The sequence below is a fragment of the Ranitomeya variabilis genome, chromosome 1, assembly GCF_051348905.1.
Source record: "Ranitomeya variabilis isolate aRanVar5 chromosome 1, aRanVar5.hap1, whole genome shotgun sequence".
Taxonomy (NCBI): Eukaryota; Metazoa; Chordata; class Amphibia; order Anura; family Dendrobatidae; genus Ranitomeya; species Ranitomeya variabilis.
This window is the reverse complement of record NC_135232.1, coordinates 311,659,026-311,678,306: the sequence shown is the minus strand read 5'-3', so window position 1 is coordinate 311,678,306 and position 19,281 is coordinate 311,659,026.

The following is a 19,281-nucleotide window of genomic DNA, read 5'->3' as shown; positions in this document are numbered from 1 at the left end:
TATGAAAAAATGGAAATTTGGCGAAAATTTTAAAAATTTTGCAATTTTCCAACTTTGAATTTTTATGCCCTTAAATCACAGAGATATGTCACACAAAATACTTAATAATTAACATTTCCCACATGTTTACTTTGCATCAGCACAATTTTGGAACCAAAATTTATTTTGTTAGGGAGTTATAAGGGTTAAAAGTTGACCAGCAATTTATCATTTTTACAACACCATTTTTTTAGGGACCACGTCACATTTGAAGTCATTTTGAGGGGTCTATATGATAGAAAATAACCAAGTGTGACACCATTCTAAACACTTCACCCCCTCAAGGTGCTCAAAACCACATTTAACAAGTTTATTAACCCTTCAGGTGTTTCACAGGAATTTTTGGAATGTTTAAAAAAAAAATGAACATTTAACTTATTTTCACAAAAAATTTACTTCAGCTCCAATTTGTTTTATTTTACCAAGGGTAACAGGAGAAAATGGACCCAAAAAGTTGTTGTACAATTCGTCTTGAGTACACTGATACCCAATATGTGAGGGTAAACCACTGTTTGGGCGCATGGCAGAGCTCGGAAGGAAATGAGCACCGTTTGACTTTTCAATGCAAAATTGACTGGAATTGAGATGGGACGCCATGTTGCGTTTGGAGAGCCCCTGATGTGCCTAAGCATTGAAACCCCCCACAAGTGACACCATTTTGGAAATTAGACCCCCTAAGAAACTTATCTAGATGTGTGGTGAGCACTTTGACCCACCAAGTGCTTCACAGAAGTTTATAATGCAGAGCCGTAAAAATTAAAAAAATCATATTTTTTCACAAAACTGATCTTTTTGCCCCAAAATTTTTGTTTTCCCAAGGGTAAGAGAAGAAACTGGACCCCAATAGTTGTTGCGCAATTTGTCCTGAGTACGCTGATACCCCATATGTGGGGGTAAACCACTGTTTGGGCGCATGGCAGAGCTTGGAAGGGAAGGAGCGCCGTTTGACTTTTCAATGCAAAATTGATTGGAATTGAGATGGGACACCATGTTGCGTTTGGAGAGCCCCTGATGTGCCTAAACATTGAAACCCCCCATAAGTGACACCATTTTGGAAATTAGACCCCCTAAGGAACTTATCTAGATGTGTGGTGAGCACTTTGACCCACCAAGTGCTTCACAGAAGTTTATAATGCAGAGCCGTGAAAGTAAAAATAATTTTTTTTTCCACAAAAATTATTTTTTAGCCCCCAGTTTTGTATTTTCCCAAGGGTAGCAGGAGAAATTGGACCCCAAAAGTTGTTGTTCAATTTGTCCTGAGTACGCTGATACCCCATATTTTAGGGGGAACCACCGTTTGGGCGCATGGCAGAGCTCAGAAGGGAAGGAGCGCTGTTTGGAATGCAGACTTAGATGGAATGGTCTGCAGGCATCACATTGCGTCTGCAGAGCCCCTAATGTACCTAAACAGTAGAAACTCCCCACAAGTGACCCCATATTGGAAACTACACCCCCCAAGGAATTTGTCCTGAGTACACTAATACCCCATATATTGGGGTAAACCCGTTTGGGCGCACGGAAGAGCTCGGAAGGGAAGGAGCACTGTTTTACTTTTTCAACGCAGAAATGGCTGGAATTTAGATCGGATGCCATGTCGCGTTTGGAGAGCCCTTGATGTGCCTAAAGAGTGGAAACCCCCAATTCTAACTGAAACCCTAACCCAAACACACCCCTAACCCTAATCCCAACTCTAAACATAACCCTAACCACACTCCTAACCCGAACATGCCCCTAACCCTAATCCCAACCACAACCCTAATCCCAACCACAGCCCTAACCCCAACACACCCCTAACCTTAACACACTCCTAACCCTAATCCCAACCCTAACCACACCCCTAACTCCAACACACCCCTAACCCTATTCCCAACCATAACCCTAACCACACCCCTAACCCTGACACACCCCTAACCCTAATCCCAACCGTAAATGTAATCCAAACCCTAACCGTAACTTTAGCCCCAACCCTAACCCTAACTTTAGCCCCAACCCTAACCCTAACTTTAGCCCCAACCCTAACTGTAGTCCTAACCCCAACCTGAACCCTAGCCCCCACCCTAACCCTAACCCTAGACCCAACCCTAACCCTAGCCCCAACCCTTACCCTAACCCTAGCCCTAACCCTAACCCTAGCCCTAACCCTAGCCCCAACCCTAACCCTAGCCCCAACCCTAACCCCAACCCTAACCCTAGCCCCAACCCTAACCCCAACCCTAACCCTAACCCCAACCTTAACCCTAGCCCCAACCATAACTCTAACCCTGGCCACAACCCTAACCCTAGCCCAAGCCCCAACCCTAACCCTAGCCCCAACCCTAACCGTAGCCCCAACCCTAACCCTAATGGGAAAATGGAAATAAATAATTTTATTCTTTTTCCCTAACTAAGGGGGTGATGAAGGGGGTTTGATTTACTTTTATAGTGTTTTTTTAGCAGATTTGTATGATTGGCAGCTGTCACACATTAAAAGACGCATTTTATTGCAAAACATAGTTTTTGCATTTCCATATTTTGAGAGCTATAATTTTTCCATATTTTTGTTCACAGAGTCATGTAGGTCTTGTTTTTTGCGGGACAAGTTGATGTTTTTATTGGTACCATTTTTGGGCACGTGACATTTTTTGATCGCTTTTTATTCCGATTTTTGTGAGGCAGAATGACCAAAAACCAGCTGTTCATGAATTTCTTTTGGGGGGAATGTTTATACCGTTCCACGTTTGGTAAAATTGATAAATCAGTTTTATTCTTCGGGTCAGTACGATTACAGCGATACCTCATTTATATCTTTTTTATGTTTTGGCACTTTTATACGATAAAAACTAATTTATAGAAAAAATAATTATTTTTGCATCGCTATATTCTGAGGACTAACTTTTTTATTTTTTTGCTGATGATGCTGTATGGTGGCTCGTTTTTTGCGGAACAAGATGACGTTTTCAGCGGTACCATGGTTATTTTTATCCGTATTTTTAATTGCGTGTTATTCCACTTTTTGTTCGGCGGTATGATAATGCTTTGTTTTTTGCCTTGTTTTTTTTTTAAGGTGTTCACTGAAGGGGTTAACTAGCAGGACAGTTTTATAGGTTGGGTCGCTACGGACGCGGCGTTACTAAATATGTGTACTTTTATTGTTTATTGTTTTTTTTAGGTAAAGAAATGTATTTATTGGAACAATATTTTTTTTTCTTTATTTAGGATTTTTTTTATTTTTTTATTTACTTATGTGAATATTTTTTTCTAACTTTACATCATTGCTCCGGGGGGGGGGGGGGGGGGGGGGCATCATGTTATAGGGTCAGATTGCTGATCTGACACTTTGCAGTGCACTGTGTCAGATCAGGGATCTGACTTGCACTGCTGGAGGCTTGCAGGCGCCTGCTCTGAGCAGGCTTGCAAGCCACCTCCCTGCAGGACCCGGAAGCAGCCCCGCAGCCATACTGGATCCAGGGCCTGCAGGGAGGAGGAGGTAGGAGACCCTCGGAGCAACGCGATAACATCGCGTTGCTCCGAGGGTCTCAGGGAAGCATGCAGGGAGCCCCCTTCCTGCGCGATGCTTCCCTGTACTGCCGAAACACTGCGATCATCTTTGATCACAGTGTGCCGGGCGTTAGTGATGTGTCGGGGGTGGTCCGTGACCGCTCCTGGCACATAGTGCCAAATGTCAGCTGCGATAGTCAACTGACACCCGTCCACGATCGGCTGCGCTCCCCCCGTGAGCGCGGCCGATCCACTATGTTGTACTATCCCATCACTGGGAATTAAGTCCCAGGTCACCTCGACGAGATAGTACATCATATGGCAGAGGTGTCAAACTGCATTCCTCGAGGGCCGCCAACAGGTCATGTTTTCAGGATTTCCTTGTATTGCACAGGTGATAATTTAATCACCTGCACAGAATGATTCCAGCACCTTGTGGAATGCTAAGGAAATCCTGAAAACATGACCTGTTGGCGGCCCTCGAGGAATGCAGTTTGACACCTCTGTCATATGGGATTAAGGGGTTAACGGACTGTGTTACACCGCGTTACATCCTGGACTGAAACGTCGCACATGTGGGTCTTAAACCCACAACCTTAACATTACAGGCATACTCTTAAACTACTCTGATGAGGTAATGGGGAGAATTTTGCATACTTGATCTGTACTGCAGGCTCTGACTCCACAGGCTGATTATACTGATAGAAATATACTGCTATGCACAATGTATGTATTTGTATTGTAGAGAGAGTATAAGGGTATGTTCCCACAGTCAGTAAACGCTGCAGGTTGGACGCTGTGTACTTGTGCAGTATCCAACCCGCAGTGGCCAGATGTTACAGCAATAGTGGATGGTATTTCAAGAAATCCCACATCCACTATGCGTGCACAGATGCCTGCGGCTTCCCTGCAGAGACGGACATGCAGCGCGTCTTTCCAGACCGCAGCATGTCTATTTATCTTGCAGAGACGCTCAGTCTCCGCAAGATAAATTTCACCAGTACAATGTATTGGGCGCAGTGATTCTGCACGGTTCAACTAAATCATGCGGAATCACCTCCGTTCAATAGCCAGCAGCGCTTTGGATGCAGCGGACATGTGCTGCTTCCAAAGCGCTGCCTAATACTGAAGTATGGACATACCCTAAGAAATTTTTTTTCATCCTGAAACAAAAATGATTAACCAAAATGAAAGGCAAAAACAACATAGACATTACAATCAAAAACATTTAAAAATGTATATAAATGATAGTTAGGAAGGGCTTGGATAGGGTAGTCCAAATAGAGCCACTTCAACAGGCAAACTCTAACTATATAAAGGGCCCTTGTTCAAAGAGTGTAGTTGCCACTAGTGTTGAGCCACCCCCCTAGTGTTCGAGTTCGGTTTGGTTCGTCGAATTGGGGCGTGTTCGACGAATGTTCTAACCCCATTGAAACAACGTTGAACCCCATTGAAACCAATGGCAGGCAAACACAAACACATACAAACACATAGAAAACACATAGAAAACACCTTAAAAGGTGTCCAAAAGCTGACAAACTGCTCAGAAGACACAACAAACACATGGAAAAGTCACAAGTACATATAGTCATGCGAAAAGAAAAGAGGTGGAGGAGTAAAAGGAGGAGGAGACACAGATATAGGCATGTCATGCCCTTCTAAAATCAAGAAAGGCTGGAGTAAAAATCTAAAATCACCCTACCAACACCCAGATGTCGTGACAAAAAAATTAAAAAAATAAATATCTTTAGGTAGAATGGGGGTGGGTCCATTCAGAACACTTTCCTTAGAAGACGTAGTGATACCTCCGTTGGGAGTTGTGCCAAAAAAGGAACCCAATACATTCAGCCTAATCCACCATTTGTCATATCCAGGGGGCAGGTCAGTAAACGACAACATCGACGCGGAACCAAGTACAGTACTATGTACTGTACCTCCTTTGACGAGGCAATCAGGTGGGTCAAGAAGTTGGGAAGGGGCACCCTAATGGAAAAACAGGCATTGAGGGGCCGTTCTGGTTACTACCTGTGCCTCCAAATAGAGTCCGCCTATTGGGCTGCTTCTGTGAAGGAGCATACTACCTAGATCGCTGTTTGCCCATGGGGTGCTCCATATCCTGCTCACTATTTGAGGCATTTAGTTGCTTCCTCGAATGAGTCGTCATGGACTTTTCTAAGAGGGCACATATTATCCATTACCTCGACGACTTCTTATGCCTGGGCCCAAAAGATTCGCAACAGTGTGAAAACATGCAGTAGTCCACCTGTGAGAAGGAGAGAGCTGGAGGGAGAGCGGACACCCCAGAGCCGAGGGGTTAGATTGAGAAAGGAAGAAGGCGGTGTAGCTTGCTTTATGGGTGGGGTACTCTGCTGAGTAGCAGACACTGCTACTAGGCCCAAAGTATTGCCTGGGCTAGATGCAGTTAAAAATCAGTACTTAGATAAACAGGCGGTGTAGCTTGCTTCATGGGTGGGGTACTCTGTTGAGTAGCAGAAACTGCTACTAGGCTCAAAGTATTGCCTGGGCTAGATGCAGTTAAAAATCAGTACTTAGATAAACAGGCGGTGTAGCTTGCTTCATGGGAGGGGTACTCTGCTGAGTAGCAGAAACTGCTGCTAGGCCCAAAGTATTACCTGGGCTAGATGCAGTTAAAAATCAGTACTTAGATAAACAGGTGGTGTAGCTTGCTTCATGGGTGTGGTACTTTGCTGAGTAGCACAAATTGCAACTAGGCCCAAAAGGATTTCCTGGGCAAGATGCAGTTAAAAATTAGTAATTAGATAAACAGGTGGTGTAGCTTGCTTCATGGGTGGGCTACTCTGCTGACTAGCAGACACTGATACAGGAAAGATATACACTGTGTTCCAAATTATTATGCACAAAGAGTTTAGGAGTGATAAGGTTAGATTTTTTTTGTTTGTCATTTAAACTCATTGATGGTGATGTGTGTCAGGGCTCTTTATATCACTGAAAGCAATTGCAGATACCTGTGCAAATTAGTTTGGCAGGTGTGTCCAAATAAAGGCAAGACTACTTAAGAAGGCTGTTCCACATTATTAAGCAGCCTACATTTTTTGCCAAAATGGGAAAGAAAAAGGATGTGTCAGCTGCTGAGAAGCAACAAATTGTGGAGTATTTAGGTCAAGGCATGACTACAATCAACATTGCCCAGACACTTCATCGTGATCATCGCACAATCAAGAAGTATGTAGCTGATTCCCAGCGCACACGTGTGCGTGCTGATAAGGAAAAATTGAGGACTCTTTCCAACAGGCAATTGCATAAGGTTAAAAGAGCAGCTGCAAAAATGCCTTGTCATAGCAGCAGACAAGTTTTTGAAGCTGCTGGTGCCTCCATCGTCCCCAGAACAACAAGATGCAGGGTCCTTCAGAGGTGCGTAAGGCATCCTGTAGACCACCTCTATCCACTGCACACAAGCAGAAATGGCTCCAGTGGGCCAAACGATACATGAAGACTGACTTCCAAACTGTTTTGTTCACCGATGAGTGCCGTGCAACGCTCGATGGTCCAGATGGATGGAGTGGAGGATGGCTGGTTGATGGACACCCCATGAAAACACGGCTAAGGCACCAACAAGGAGGAGGTGGAGTAATGTTTTGGGCTGGAATCATGGGGAGAGAGATTGTCGGCCCCTTTATGATCCCTGAAGGGGTAAAGATGAACTCCATAATCTATGTGGAGTTTCTAAAACAACACTTCCTGCCATGGTTCAAGAGGAAGAACTGTGCTTTCCGCAGCAAGATCATTTTCATGCATGATAATGCACCGTCTCATGCTGCAAAAAACACATCTGCATCTCTGGCTGCTATGGGCATAAAAGAGGCCAAACTTATGGTGTGGCCACCATCTTCCCCTGACCTCAACCCCATTGAGAACCTCTGGAGCATCATCAAAAGGAGTGTCTATGATGGCGGGAGGCAGTTCACATCTAAGCAACAGCTCTGGGAGGGTATTCTGTCCACATGCAAAACAATTGAAGCAGAAACCATCCAAAAACTGACAAATTCAATGGACGAGAGAGTTCAGAAGCTTCTTTCGAACAAGGGGTCCTAGGTGCAAATGTAACATCACCTAGAATAAAGTTTTCACTTGAAAACTGTTTGATTTCAGTTTGTAATAAGCTGATAATGCTTATAACTTCACAATTGACCATTTTTTTGGTCAAAATAAAAAAATAAGGTTGAAAACTCTGCTGTGCATAATAATTTGGAACATGCATTTTGAGTGTTTATTTTTTTTTTAAAGATACTGTTTTCATAGGCAGTTTGTTCCAAAACATTGCAATTATACTAGAATAGTAGATGACTGGAAAATAACAATGACTGCAAGTCAGATAGGTAATTTAGAGAAAATATGAGGAAATATTATTTGCATAATAATTTGGAACACAGTGTATATCTTGGTACCGTGTTAGCCAGTAGATAGAAAAATATTTAGAATTGAGAGTCTTCAGTGGTTTATACCTTTTAATGGCTAACTGAAAAGATGGTAACAAATTGCAAGCTTTCGAGACTACACAGGTCTCTTCAGATGACTACCAGACAATGCTACTAGCCCAAAAGGATTGGCTGAGGTAGATTACACCAAATGCTGTGACAAACACTTGCACAGCACTGGCACAGACCTGCCTGGCAAAAAGTGCTATGAACTGCTGTAACCTACCCTGAAAAGGGCTGATATTACAACTAGTCCCGACTCCCTAAACCTATCTCTCTGATAATTCGCTCCAAAAAAACACTCTTAAGGCCCCGTCACACATAGCGACGCTGCAGCGATACAGACAACGATGCCGATCGCTGCAGCATCGCTGTTTAGTCGCTGTGTGGTCGCTGGGGAGCTGTCACACAGACCGCTCTCCAGCGACCAACGATGCCGAGGTCCCCGGGTAACCAGGGTAAACATCGGGTTGCTAAGCGCAGGGCCGCGCTTAGTAACCCGATGCTTACCCTGGTTACCAGTGTAAAATGTAAAATAACAAACAGTACATACTCATCTTCGCGTCCCCCGGCGTCCGCTTCCTGCACTGACTGAGCGCCGGCCCTAACAGCAGAGCAGTGACGTCACTGCTGTGCTGTACTTTCACTTTACGGCCGGCAGTCAGTCAGTGCGGGAAGCGGACGGCAAGGGACCTGACGGACACCGGAATGTGAGTATGTACTGTTTTTTTTTTTTTACATTTACGATGGTAACCAGGGTAAACATCGGGTTACTAAGCACGGCCCTGCGCTTAGTAACCCGATGTTTACCCTGGTTACCAGTGAAGACATCGCTGAATCCGTGTCACACACACCGATTCAGCGATGTCAGCAGGACCTCAACGACCAAAAAAAGGTCCAGGCCATTCCGACACGACCAGCGATCTCACAGCAGGGGCCGGGTCGCTGGTACGTGTCAAACATAGCGAGATCGCTACTGAGGTCGCTGTTGCGTCACAAAACTTGTGACTCAGCAGCAATCTCGCTAGCGACCTCGCTATGTGAGACGGGGCCTTTAGTCTGTATAGCACCCACAGCAGCAGCGGTGCCGTCTAACACTAAGCTGCAGCAGTGAGGAAATGGTGGCGACGGAGCAAATGGCTGGTTCTTATAGGGCAAGGACATGTGACATACACAGCCAATGACACATGCCCTTGCTTGTGTGCATCACATGCACATTGCTGTGTGTGTGTGCATTGCTGATAGGCTGAGAGACTGCACCGCCCCACTGTAAATGCGGGAAAGAAAAAAAAAATGGAGATCGACATTATTTCAGCACAGATCTATCCCCCGCCCCCCTGCCCACTATACACTGAAACAGTCTATTAACATTGATAAACAGTTTAAATGTGAAAATCAAGTTAGGCTTTTGGTGAACGAACAGTTATCGACCAGAAACTCGAACAGCTGAATTTTAAGCAAACTGTTCGAGTTTGATGAACAACTCGAACACCGCCCAAAACAGCTCGAATTTGAAATTGGCGAACAGTTCGACTCCAACTCCGCTCATCTCTAGTTGCCACATTATTAGCAAGATTAAAGAGAAGTGTAGATTCCTAAATGTAAAACATCAATATATATGGATAAATCAATGTTGAACAATACAGAAAATGCAATAACCATGAAATAAATAACATATATACAGTGACGGAAATAATTATTTGATCCCTTGCTGATTTTGCATTTTTGCCCACTGACAAAGACATGAACAGTCTATAATTTTAAGAGAAGGTTAATTTTAACATTGAGAGATAGAATATCAAAAACAAAATCCAGAAAATCACATTGTATAAATTAAACACATTTATTTGCATTTTGCAGTGAGAAATAAGCATTTGCAAACAAGACTTAATACTTGATGGCAAAACCCTTGTTGGCAAGCACAGCAGTCAGACTTTTTTGTAGTTGATGATGATGCTTGCGCACATGTTAGGAGGAATTTTGGTCCACTCCTTTTTGCAGATCATCTCTAAATCATTAAGATTTTGAGGCTGTCGCTTGGCAAGTCAGAGCTTCAACTCCTTCCATAAGTTTTCTGGAGGTCTGGAGACTGGCTAGCCCACTCCATGACCTTAATGTGCTTCTTTTTCAGCCACTCCTTTGTTGCCTTGGCTGTATGTTTTGGGTCATTGTCTTGCTGGAAGATCCAGCCATGATCCATTTTTAATGTCCTGGCGGAGGGAAGGAGTTTGTCACTCAGGATTTTACGGTACATGACTCTGTCCATTTTCCGATTAATGAGGTGTAGTAGTCCTGTGCCCTTAGCAGAGAAACACCCATAAAACATAATGTTTCCACCTTCATGCTTGACAGTGGGGACGGTGTTCTTTGGGTCATAGGCATTTCTGTTATGATCCGGTGGTAGGATCTCAAAACTGACCTGACACATATGACCAGAATATAGGACAAGTTCTGGGGATGTGGAAGCTATACTGACCGCAATCCTGATCCTATCCACAAACACTAAAGGCAGCTGTGGAGCGTTCCTAAAATCCTAGACGCCTCGTTCACAGCCTGAGAAACTGACTACCCCTAGAGAGAAAGCAAACACCTCACTTGCCTCAGAGAAATAACCCCAAAGTTATAGTCAGCCCCCCACAAATAATAACGGTGAGTTAAGGGGAAAAGACAAACGTAGAAATGAAACAGGTTCAGCAAATGAGGCCCGCTAACACTAGATAGACTGAAAATAGATAGGAGTCTGTGCGGTCAGTACAAAACTATCAAAAATAAACCACGCAGAGAATACAAGAACCCCCACACCGACTCACGATGTGAGGGGCGCACTCTGCACCCCAGAACTAACCAGCAAGCGAAAAATCACATATAAGCAAGCTGGACTGAACTCATCATATACAGAGAAACGTTTTCAAGGAAATAATGAGCAAAATGAACAAACAAACTTAACTTCTCCAGCAGGAGACTGGTCACAAGGAATATTCAGGAGCTCTCAGAAACAGGACTGAATACACCGACAGCAGGCAACAAATGAAGGTCCAGGTGAGTTAAATAGGCCCAGCATAGAAGGAAATGAAGCAGCTGAGCCCAGCCATATCGCTAAAGGCCACCAGAGGGAGCCCAAGAACAAACTCACACAGTACCACTCATGACCACAGGAGGGAGCCCGAGAACGGAATTCACAACACATTTCTCTTCCTCCCAACACGGCGAGTTGAGTTAATGCCAAAGACCTCAATTTTTGTGTCATCTGACCACAGCACCTTCTCCCAATCACTCACAGAATCATCCAGGTGTTCATTGCCAAACTTCAGATGTGCCTACACATGTGCCTTTTTGAGCAGGGGGACCTTGCGGACACTGCAGGATTTTAAACCTTTACAGCATAATGTGTTAGCAATGGCTTTCTTGGTGACTGTGGTCCCAGCTGCCTTGAGATCATTAACAAGTTCTCCCGTGTAGTTTTAGGCTGATCTCTCACCTTCCTCATGATCAAGGATACCCCACGAGGTGAGATTTTGCAAGGTGCCCCAGGCCGATGTCGATTGACAGTCATTTTGCATTTCTTCCATTTTCTTACTATATCACCAACAGTTGTCTCCTTCTCACTCAGCATCTTACATATGGTTTGTAGCCCATTCCAGCTTTGTGCAGGTCTATGATCTTGTCCCTGACATCCTTATATAGCTCTCTGCTCTTGTCCATTTTGTAGAGGTTAGAGTCTGACTGATTAGTTCAGTCTGTGGACAGGAGTCTTTTATAAAGGTGACAATGTAAGACAGCTGTCTTTAATGCAGGTAATCAGTTGATTAGGCGTGTCTAACTGGTCTGTAGGAGCCAGAACTCTTAATGATTGGTAAAATTCCTCCTAATATGTGCGCAAACCTCATCATCAACAACAAAAAAGTCTGACTGCTGTGCTTGCCAACAATGGTTTTGCCATCAAGTATTGTCTTGTTTGCAAGAGGGATCAAATACTTATTTCTTACTGCAAAATGCAAATAAATTTATATAATTTATACAATGTGATTTTCTGGATTTTATTTTTGATATTCTATCTCTCAATGTTAAAATTAACCTACTGTTAAAATTATAGACTGTTTATGTCTTTGTCAGTGGGCAAACTTACAAAATCAGTGGTACATCAATAAGGCATATAAGTAAACATTCACCAGGGGGATGAGCAGCGCCTGTGCTGCCCCAACGCGTGTTGCTGCTAACAGCAGCTTCATTAGTGGTATTCTGTCTAGGTTACATGCCTGGTATATATGGAGGTAGCAGGTCTCATTGGGATTAAAAGGCAGCAGCTGAGTGAGCACAAAGTTTTTTTCCTGTCTCGCACATCCATGAGAAAGAGGAAATGACGTATGCGTGTGTTGATGGAAGCATGACAATTCAACTTGATCAAAACAGGAAATGACGTGTGTGCTTCACCGGCAGGAGGAAGTTGAACGCAAAGAGGATCTAATGCAAATGCATAAGTCGGTCAGGTTGGTCAAACAGACATAAAATATTAAGACAACAAGGAGATAAGTTGGAGAATTATAAAGAAGGGTAATAGAACTATTTATAAATGAAAAATAATTGTATTTTGGGTAGGTATTTTTGTAACAGCCAATCTTCTCTTATTATTACGTGTTTGCTGAATTTCTTTCATGCATTTTACGAGGTATTTAACGTGATTTTGATGCAGGTATGACGCAGAGTTTTTATTGCTTTTTTTAATAGTACAGAAAAGCTTTGATTCTGCCCTTAAAAATGCAACAGCGGTTTTTTTCTTCATACTTTTTTTTCAGAAGAAGCCTATAGAGAAAAAATGCACCAAAACTGCAGAATTCAGCCCAGGGGGCGGAGATGTCATGGAATCACATCCACTTTGCTTGGACATTTGGACCTTGTTCACATGTAGCGTAAATGCTGAGTATTTTCTGATGCTTTTTTTTGCACAGAACTTCTGCTGTGTTTATCTGCCCAAGCAAAGTGGATAAGTGGATATGATTTCATGAAAACTGCGCCCCCTGTGCATCTAAAGACGCTGAACTGTGTGGTCTTGTCCTCTATGTGGAGCCTAAAAAAAAACACATGTAAAAAACAACTGCAGTTACTTTAAGTGCAGAATCAAAGCTTTTCTGTACTATAAAAAGCATATTAAAAATGCGGCTTCACATCTGCACCAAAAACGCATCAAATAAGGCTAAGAAGATTGCTAATGTGTAGTTTCGTGCGGACATCTGCAGAAAACAAAAACACAGTATTTCTGCTATGTGTGAACACGGCCTTACAGACACAAAAAAGCCAGATGTCATATAGTGAAGCTACATAAAGATGAGAAAGTTCTGGCGGCTCTGACTGTGAATGAAGGAACAAAAATAAATCTACAAGTTCCAACGAGAGATGAGCAGGACGCCACTGGTCCAGCTGCCAGGTACCACTGATCTGGGCCAGTGACCGGCGAATTGATCCTCTCATCTCTAGTCCCAACTGTCCTGGCTTCAGCAGACAATCTCAGATTTGGGTCTAAGCCCTGCATTCTTGGGCGTCTGCTGAATTTCCCTCACTGTCCCTCTGACATCTTCTCCTACTGGGAGAGAAAGAAATGGAGTGGGGTGTGGCCAAAATTTGCCACTGCGCACTAAGCGCACTGCACAATCTGTCCCTCTTTCTGCTCTTCAAAAGTTGGGAGGTATGGTTATGCTAGATTTCAAGTTTATTCAGCCAGTGGTATAATCCGACCATTTGTTCGTATAAGCGTCTAGGATTAAAACATAACCTTTACTGTAATTCTTAAAAGGGTAAATAATAGTTTTTCAAAAGTGATCACCATACCAAAGTGAAAGGTGCATAGGACAAACAACACTAAACAAATCGTGGTGTTGTGAACTCTGTTTTTGGGCTCCCTCTTGTGGTCACAAGTGGTACTGTGTGAGTGCTGTCTTTGGGCTCCCTCTGGTGGCTCTTTGTGTCATTCTGCAGGTCTGAGGCTGGTTCAGCTGTCTCGTTATCTGTTAGCTGTTTCCTATTTAGCTCACCTGGACTTTCAGTGGTTGCCTGCTGTCGATGTATTCAGTGCTATTTTGATTTCTCCTGAATCCCTTCGTTATCAGTCTCGCCAAGAGAAGCTAAGTTTCTGTTTGGTTATTTTTTGCTCATCAGTGTTCAATATGTTTCTTGGTTATTTATTTGTCCTTGTCCAGCTTGCTAATATGTGATTTCCTTGCTTGCTGGTAGCTCTAGGGGGCTGAGTTTCTCCCCTCACACCGTTAGTTGGTGTGGGGGTTCTTGAATTCTCAGCGTGGATATTTTGTATAGGGTTTTTTACTGACCGCACAGTTCCCTGCCTGTCTTCTGCTATCTAGTATTAGTGGGCCTCATTTGCTGAATCTGTTTTCATTTCTACATTTTGTATTTTCCCCTTACCTCACCGTTATTATTTGTTGGGGGCTTCCTATATCTTTGGGGTCATTTCTCTGAGGCAAGTGAGGTCTTACTTTCTCTATAGGGGTAGCAAGTTTCTCAGGCTGCGTCGAGACGTCCAGGAATTTAGGCACGTTCACCGGCTACCTTTAGTGTGTTTGTTAGGATCAGGTTTTGCGGTCAGTCCAGTTACCACCTCCCTAGAGCTCGTTCTATGTTCAGTAACTTAGCTAGTTCATTCTGTGATCCTCAGCCACTAAGGATCATAACATCGTGGGTTGCACGTAGACTTAATGAAGTAGCTTCAAACCGCCATATTATACACTGGTCTCCTTTTAGACCTAATTACCCGTAGCTCGTGTTTATTCCAGCCAAATTCGGTCAATACCTGATCAGACTATGGTATATGGTCCTTGTTTATTTAGTGCACATTCCACACCATACATACAGTAGGCACTCATAAACCAAGCGGTACTATTAACAACTTAGTACAGAGTCAAAAATTAAGTCAACTATAATGAGTGTAGCTACTATTTATGACAAATCCTAATAAAAACAGGGTCCATCCATTTACCACATGTGCGGTTTTCCCTTAAGGCCAAACGTCCCTTAGGACCAATCTATAGCCTATTCAAGGGTTAACAGTGTCAAAGAATGAATCCCCAGGTAAACCCTATTTGTGCACCGTACATATTCCCTGGTGCCTATTAGGGGTATACCATTCTCATCTTAGTCCTTATAATGGGGGGATTCATCCCAGAAAATATAACCGGCATGCATATAGTGTGAAAAGATCTCACCCGCCTGGATGTCGTTCTATGAGACGATCTCTATTCCAATACTAGCGGTGGATACTCTCCCCATTCCTGACCCCAACGCGTTTCGTTCTCATCAGGGGGTACCATTGGGGTTACTATGACTATGCAGTCCAAGAGACGCTGTCATTGCGCATCCCGGTTATATTTTCTGGGATGAATCCCCCCTGTTATAAGGACTAAGATGAGAATGGTATACCCCTAATAGGCACCAGGGAGTATGTACGGTGCACAAATAGGGTTTACCTGGGGATTCATTCTTTGACACTGTTAACCCTTGAATAGGCTATAGGTTGGTCCTAAGGGACGATTGGCCTTAAGGGAAAACCGCACATGTGGTAAATGGATGGACTCTGTTTTTATTAGGATTTGTCATAAATAGTAGCTACACTCATTATACTTGACTTAATTTTTGACTCTGAACTAAGTTGCTAATAGTACCGCTTGGCTTATGAGTGCCTACTGTATGCATAGTGTGGAACATGCACTAAATAAACAAGGACCATATACCGTAGTCTGATCTGATATTGACCGAATTTGGCTGGAATAAACACGAGCTACAGGTAATTTGGTCTAAAAGGAGACCAGTGTATAATATGGCGGTTTGTAGCTACTTCATTAGGTCTACGTGCAACCCACGATTTGATTAGTATTGCTTGAACTATGCACCTTTCACTTTGGTATGGTGATCACTTTTGAAAAACTATTATTTACCTTTAAAGAATTATAGTAAAGTTTAGATTTCAAGTTTGCCCCTTTGTTCGACTGAGAACAATCACGTGTATGGCTTCAGTCTCACTCAGATTTCAGGAGTATAAAATAAACAATTACTTGAGGGCAATATAGAGTTTGCAAAAACAAAAAAGCAGAACGCTGAGATGTTCTCTTTAACTTTTCCGCATCTTTTTATTTTATATCAGTCACATTCCTATAATTGCCGCACAGTACAGTCCTCTGTCTTTAGAACTGCGCAAATAAGATATCATTAATACAGTTCTCCCAGGTTACTTTTCTGTTTACATGCCTTTGTTGAATCCCTCTACTCGTAGCCTAGATCTGTATTTCATCCACTTTTCCTGGGCACAATATGTTATCCACATTTTGTCTCCAATCTCCAATTATACACAAACTTCTAATAGTGCTACTCCTTATTTAATGGTCCAGCAGTGAATCCCCAGTACAGCTGTCAAAGTGTCAGAAGCAAAGGAAAATCCTGACTTAGTTCACCTCATAGAATCCTTGTGTAAGGAGGAATGGACACATTCCCCGGATTCAAAGTATCCATCAATCCGACTGAATCTCATCTAATGAAGGGCAGAGACGGAGGCGGAATTCCCTTGTTTTCCTAAAATATCTAATCCACAAGATGTCTGACTTCATGAATGCAATTTTCAATGACAATTTGCTGGTTAGTGAAAAAAGTCATTTTTTTGTTTTAGTTGTCTATCGTTATATATTTTTAGTGCATTAGTGGTCATCACTGATAGAAGAGGGCAAAACAGAAAACATAAGCCAGCACACCCGTTACTATAAGTGTAATGCATAGGTGCATATTCACCCTGTGGCCATCAGCAGACTAATATAAACTAGAATAAAAGCAAGGAATGTACAGAAAGAAGGCCCCTGTGCAAGAACAATATATGGGCGCTTTGCAGTCCAATAGCTTGTCATAATACACAATTCCAAATGCTTTGGAGGTGGAAATGGGACCCTTCACCAATGATATGTGCTGTCCATTAATGTGGGCATATTAGCATAATATGGGCATAAGAAAGGTAAGAAGGTGGATCTGGGCAACTACAGTCCGGTAAGCCTGACATCAGTAGTGTGCAAAATTTTTGAGGGCATTATAACAGATGACCTGCAGAAATATATTACAGAAAATAATATAATAACTGACAACCAGCATGGATTCATGAAGGATAGGTCATGTCTATCTAACATGTTGTTTCTATGAGGAGGTGAGAGCAAATCTGGATGTCGGTAATGCAGCTAATGTGATTTATATGGACTTTGCAAAGGCATTTGAAACTGTACCACAAAACAGCCTCATACTTAAGCTACAGAAGCAAGAACTGGGGGAAACTATATGCCGATGGGATGCGGAATTGGCTAAATGACAGGAAACAAAGAGTCTCATAAATGGTACTTTCTCTAAATTGGATATAGTCACCAGTGGGGACAACAGGGATCTGTGCTAGGACCGATTCTATTAAACCTCTTTATTAATGACCTTGTGGATGGGATTGAGAGTAAAGTGTCAGTCTTTGCTGAAGACACCAAACCATTTAGGATATTAAAATCTGACCTTGACATTACAATATTGCAAAACGATCTGAATAAGATGACGGAATGGGCAAACACTTGGCAAATGAGATTTAATGTAGATAAATGTAAAGTAATGCACCTAAGACGGAGTAATCATATTGCTGCATATACATTAAATGGGAGTGTACTCACGACTACAGAACAGGAGAAGGACTTGGGTATTCTTGTTACAAGTAAGCTGAGCAGCAGTACTCAATGTCAAGCAGCAGCAGCAAAAGCAAACAAGATTTTAGGGTGTATAAAAAGAGAGATAAAATCCCACGTTCCCAGCGTATTATTACCCCTTTATAAATCACTGGTGAGGCCACATCTAGAATATGGGATCCAGTTTTGGGCTCCACATTTTAAAAAGGATATTTAGAATCAATTCAATGACGGGCAACTAAATTATTACAAGGGATGGAAGGCCTCTCATATGAGGAGAGGTTGGAAAAGTTAGGCTTCTTTAGCTTAGAAAAAAGACACCTCAGAGGGGATCTCATTTACATGTATAAACATATGTGTGGCCGGTGCAAAACACTGGCAGATGACTTGTTCCTTCCAAAGTGCTGAGGACTAGGGGGTACTCATTACGGGTGGAAGAAAGGTGATTCCAACAGCTGAACAGGAAAGGGTTCTTTACAGTTAGAGCAGTCAGACTGTGTAATGCCCTACCACAGGAGGTAGTAATGGCAGACACTAACAGTTTTTATAAGTGAGCTGGACGATTTCCTTGATACACATAACATTGCGGGTTATAGCTAGATTAGTGACGAAATGTACAGTTGGTGTAAAAATTATAGGGGATAACTCAGGAGACTCTTTGCGTGGAACAAGACAACTACAGGACACAGTTTTATAAGTGGTAAAGTCTATATTATCACACGGTGATTCAAACAGGTGCAGAGAGAAACTCAAGTCCACAACACTTGGTGCAAATATCAAATGCAGCTCAGCAGTCTATAGGAAACTTCAGAGGAAAATGCAATCACGCAGAAAGTCTATGAAGCACAATTATTCTTGAGGATACTTGACACGAATAAGTCCTTGCTTAGTCCAAAACACAGATAGATATGCTTATAAGGCAGTTCAAATAATATCTTAGCTCAACCAGGGAGGTCTGGGTAATAGTCTCAGGTTCTTGCAGAGCAGCAACAGCTTACATGTCCAGCAAATGCAGATGGAAGTAAACACGAGCAGCAGATGAAGGAGGATTACTGGAACTGGTGTATGCAGCAGGAACTCAGAGCAGAGTAGCAGGATCATCACACAGGTTCACAGGAGCAGGTGTATAGCCAGGGAGTAATCAGAGGTCAGGAGCTGGATGCAAGGTAGAATACTCTAGCACAGACTGAAGACTGGGGTGGAGTTTTATAGCAGGAAGACACAGTGCACATGAGACCAAAGACGCCATCTTGGAAAAAGGCAGTAATGCACAAAAAGGTAATAAAAAATGTTCAGAGTCCTGACAGTTGGTGGAGAAAGGTTGAACTTTGATAGACCTAGGTCTTTATTCAACTACATAACTACAGGTGCTTCTCACAAAATTAGAATATCATCAAAAAGTTAATTTATTTAAGTTCTTCAATACAAAAAGTGAAACTCATATAGAGTCATTACAAACATATTGATCTATTTCAAGTGTTTATTTCTGTTTATATTGATGATTATAGCTTATAGCCAATCAAAACCCAAAAGTCTATATCTCAGTAAATTAGAATAATGAACAAAAATACACCTGCAAAGGCTTCCTAAGCATTTAAAAATGTCCATTA